Raw genomic sequence first — 5,000 nt, 5'->3', positions numbered from 1 at the left:
CTATGAAAATACGGCGAAACCACATGCAATACCTCCATCTATGCGAATCTGACAACACTACGTCCGCCATGTCGAGCGCACCACAAAACACAGCGCCATCTGTAGGTCTCCCGCGGCATGACGTCCTGCAACGACGATACCGCCATCTATGAGACGCCAAGCCGACTAAGACAGCGATGGGCCCACAGTGCCCATCTTTCGACCCCACCCACAAAGCCTGCGTCCTCTGTCGACCACAGCACCCCAACGCCAGCGCCTCTGCCGCACGAAATCGTCGACCGGCAATCACTCCACCGGCGCCCCACCCTAACCGCCCAACTCGCAACTCCAGCGGATGAACGGCGGACTTTTCCCGCAGTCGCAATGTGCAATCCACCCCTATAACTTGCGTTTCATGAAGAGTTATGTCCAATATGCGACATTCCCGCTGTCCCTATACATGAGCTGCGAGCTGTACCAGTTACGAGCTAGAGACGCGATCGCGTTGCTCTCTGTACGAATGCCGATGCTGAGCGGTCAGCTAGGAGGCGCTCCATCCATGTCGGTACCGGTGGGCGTTGCACTCGCAGTCGCAAAAACGTACGGCAAGTATATTACTCGGAAGAGTTTATGACAGTCCAAGCCCCCCTGCGTGGGGAGCGTCTTTCTAGGCCATGACCCACCGGAAGGGCGCAGCGTCCCCCACCCCAGACATGATGACGTCACACTATCGGTATTGACGACTCGACTCATTGCTTATAATCATTTGCCATACACCGGTGGAAGCTGCCGAGACGAGTAGCTACATAGCGCGCTCGCCGTGTCACTAATGTACAGAGATACAACAGTTTCGACTGGAACCGGATTAAACGTATACACGGCGCTGATTAGTAATACATAGACCCATCAGAATACAGATAATATATACAACCTGTCCGTATACATGCTGAAAGACTCTGCTCACAATCACAACCACACGGCAGCCACACACTCTTATCACGCACTACTCTCCGCCTGTAACACGCACACAGACAATATGTAAGCACCAGCATGGAACAACACCCAGTGCATCCTCTCCGCCACATGAGACAATCCACACTGTCATAACCAGACTGGGAGGTCCACTCAGAAAACGGAATATCCCACCCCCCCGACAACCACCATTGCTCAGCTAAGCCACCAACACCCACACATGTCCTACACAGGGTGCACCCAACATCACAATACTGCCTCCTCTCACAGCACACAAACAATGGCAGGAATGAAAGACACAGGTCTGCCACAAGCATGGAATCGGAGCGCCGCCTGTCATGAGCCAAAGGTGCATCCTGACGTGGCAAATCAGATGATGCCGCAGGCATCCACTTACTATAATCACAATCAACAAACCGACCGGCCGCCCCCCCCCCCCCCCCCCATTACACCTTTCCATACAACAATGTGTACCTTAACCTAAACTATACTGTACCTTAACCTAAACTATACTGTACCTTAACCTAAACTATACTGTACCTTAACCTAAACTATACTGTACCTTAACCTAAACTATACTGTACCTTAACCTAAACTATACTGTACCTTAACCTAAACTATACTGTACCTTAACCTAACCTATACGGTACCTCAACCTAACCTATATTGTGCCTCAACCTAACCTATGTTGCGCTTAACCTAACCTATGTTGCGCCTTAACCTAACCTATGTTGCGCCTTAACCTAACCTATGTTGCGCCTTAACCTAACCTATGTGCGCCTTAACCTAACCTATGTTGCGCCTTAACCAAACCTATGTTGCGCCTTAACCTAACCTATGTTGCGCCTTAACCTAACCTATGTTGCGCCTTAACCTAACCTATGTTGCGCCTTAACCTAACCTATGTTGCGCCTTAACCTAACCTATGTTGCGCCCTTAACCTAACCTATGTTGCGCCTTAACCTAACCTATGTTGCGCCTTAACCTAACCTATGTTGCGCCTTAACCTAACCTATGTTGCGCCTTAACCTAACCTATGTTGCGCCTTAACCTAACCTATGTTGCGCCTTAACCTAACCTATGTTGCGCCTTAACCTAACCTATGTTGCGCCTTAACCTAACCTATGTTGCGCCTTAACCTAACCTATGTTGCGCCTTAACCTAACCTATGTTGCGCCTTAACCTAACCTATGTTGCGCCTTAACCTAACCTATGTTGCGCCTTAACCTAACCTATGTTGCGCCTTAACCCAACCTATGTTGCGCCTTAACCCAACCTATGTTGCGCCTTAACCCAACCTATGTTGCGCCTTAACCCAACCTATGTTGCGCCTTAACCCAACCTATGTTGCGCCTTAACCCAACCTATGTTGCGCCTTAACCCAACCTATGTTGGGCCTTAACCCAACCTATGTTGGGCCTTAACCCAACCTATGTTGGGCCTTAACCCAACACACGTTGGGCCTTAACCCAACACACGTTGGGCCTTAACCCAACACACCGTTGGGCCTTAACCCAACACACGTTGGGCCTTAACCCAACACACGTTGGGCCTTAACCCAACACACGTTGGGCCTTAACCCAACAACACGTTGGGCCTTAACCCAACACACGTTGGGCCTTAACCCAACACACGTTGGGCCTTAACCCAACACACGTTGGGCCTTAACCCAACACACGTTGGGCCTTAACCCAACACACGTTGGGCCTTAACCCAACACACGTTGGGCCTTAACCCAACACACGTTGGGCCTTAACCCAACACACGTTGGGCCTTAACCCAACACACGTTGGGCCTTAACCTGCTCTGTAATTGTCATACGACGCGTTAAATTAGTGTAGTGTTGCCTAACTGCAACCCCCGCAATATAGTTTGCTACTCGCACTGCCCGGTCCCCAGTGTATCGCTTCATGTTAAACACCTTGCAGCTATACACTGTAATGTGGATGGCAGCAGGACGTACATGCTCAATGCCCTTTGCAGTTGTTCATTGGCATTTGCAGTTGTTCATTGGCATTCGCATGGCGAAGCACTTAGCCTACGCTGTGGTACGGCCTGTGTCAACTGTCCGCTGATGTTGTACGTCCAAATCACACACTGTACTGCACATTGGTCCTCATGTACTGAATGATACATCGTGGTACATGTGACCGTACAACGACTGCGCCAACAACGGCGAACCATGCGGTCCAAATGTTGTGCACTCAGCTACGTGTCGTCTCCCTATAAGAGCTGGATTGCAGTGTGGTATGCCCTGGATGGCGATCAGCATGAGCCGTCTGTTGATGTAGTGGCGCGTGTTGTCAGACGTAGTCGTCTCTTCTCACACACCGTGATAGCATGGTGCACTGCGTTCCACATCTGCGACATGCGACAGAGGCCGGTTGACAGTCGTTCGCGCAATGGACATCGCATACGTACGGGGGCCACCTTCCACGTGTTCGCGAAGCGTGCACATGTTGTTGCGTGTATGTGGGCAGACATAGTGTGTCGTGACACCTGACACAGGCATGCAACAATCGTTGAATTTGCAAATGGCGATGGACGCCTACGTTTGCTGGTGACGTTACGCAAATGAACAACTGGTAAACCGTTGTGGTGCGGTTGTTCTCGCTAGAGGTGAATCAGTGATGGCGACGATCGGTTGAGCTACCAACCGGTTGTTCCAGCGATACCCACCATGCCCACGAACGTGAATGGCATCTGGGTGTGAAGCGATACGCGGCGGTGGCTGGGTGGGACCGTCCCCGGCCGGTGAGGGGGGGCCTCCCGGCGTGCTGGCCGCGCGGTGCGTGGGCGCACGCGCTACAGCCGGCTGGTGGGGGCGGCCAGTGGCAGGCGCGCCGGCCGACGGAGGCGGCAGGCGGCGCAGCTGCGCGCCGGCGCACCCTGCACGCGGCGCCGTGCGGCCAAAGTAGGTCCTCGCGGGCCCGGTGCGAAGCGCGGTGGACATCTGCAGTGTGCTGGTCCGATTGAGGACTGTGTGCGCTGAGGATGCGCCGCCGCCCGGCGCTCGGCGCCGCGACGCCGTCTGCTGCTCGGTCGCCTCTGCGGTTCTCGCAGGTGGTTTGTATCGCAGCTGTGCGGACGTGTTGGCGCGTGCGCTGTGCTGGGAGAGTTCGCTTCGGCACCCAAGTGGGGCTTTTGTCCTTCTGTGGCGCTGGCGTTGGAGCTGCCGGTCACCGTAGGTGGCGCGTGTTGTCTCCCGCCGGCAATGCCACGACAGCACGCTCCCGGGCCTCTGTCGGCAGCGGCAAGCTCAGTTGGGAGCACGGGTGGTCGCACCTAAAGCGTCTACTCGCCAAACCCCGGGCGATTGCGCCTCTCTCGAACCCGACCAAGTACTTAGGACGGCGCTGCGCGCCGCCGGGACCTGAGAGGGTTTCGAGGTGTATGGTGCAGGGGAGCTCAGCCTCCTCCTGTTTGCAGAATAATTGAGCGGACGCTTGCGTGTTCGCGCGGGCCCCCGGGACACACTCCCGGGCGGCCGGCTGCTCAGCTCTAGTTGACGCAGCTCCCTGGTTGATCCTGCCAGTAGTCATATGCTTGTCTCAAAGATTAAGCCATGCATGTCTCAGTACAAGCCGCATTAAGGTGAAACCGCGAATGGCTCATTAAATCAGTTATGGTTCCTTAGATCGTACCCACGTTACTTGGATAACTGTGGTAATTCTAGAGCTAATACATGCAAACAGAGTCCCGACCAGAGATGGAAGGGACGCTTTTATTAGATCAAAACCAATCGGTCGGCTCGTCCGGTCCGTTTGCCTTGGTGACTCTGAATAACTTTGGGCTGATCGCACGGTCCTCGTACCGGCGACGCATCTTTCAAATGTCTGCCTTATCAACTGTCGATGGTAGGTTCTGCGCCTACCATGGTTGTAACGGGTAACGGGGAATCAGGGTTCGATTCCGGAGAGGGAGCCTGAGAAACGGCTACCACATCCAAGGAAGGCAGCAGGCGCGCAAATTACCCACTCCCGGCACGGGGAGGTAGTGACGAAAAATAACGATACGGGACTCATCCGAGGCCCCGTAATCGGAATGAG

The 5,000-nt window shown here is 54.0% G+C and overlaps 1 non-coding gene across 1 annotated transcript in view; it reads left to right on the top strand.

Moving 5' to 3' along the window:
• Nucleotides 1-4,466: 4,466 nt before the first annotated feature.
• Nucleotides 4,467-5,000, top strand: part of LOC126447949 (small subunit ribosomal RNA) — a 1,910-nt gene continuing 1,376 nt past the window's right edge. Inside the window, exon 1 of the ribosomal RNA XR_007583958.1 lies at nt 4,467-5,000. This exon is cut by the window's right edge and continues 1,376 nt beyond it. This is a non-coding gene — a ribosomal RNA (small subunit ribosomal RNA).

The sequence above is a fragment of the Schistocerca serialis genome, unplaced genomic scaffold (assembly GCF_023864345.2).
Source record: "Schistocerca serialis cubense isolate TAMUIC-IGC-003099 unplaced genomic scaffold, iqSchSeri2.2 HiC_scaffold_550, whole genome shotgun sequence".
NCBI lineage: Eukaryota > Metazoa > Arthropoda > Insecta > Orthoptera > Acrididae > Schistocerca > Schistocerca serialis.
Note: the sequence above shows the minus strand (reverse complement) of the source record. Positions and strands in the feature narration are given on the sequence as shown.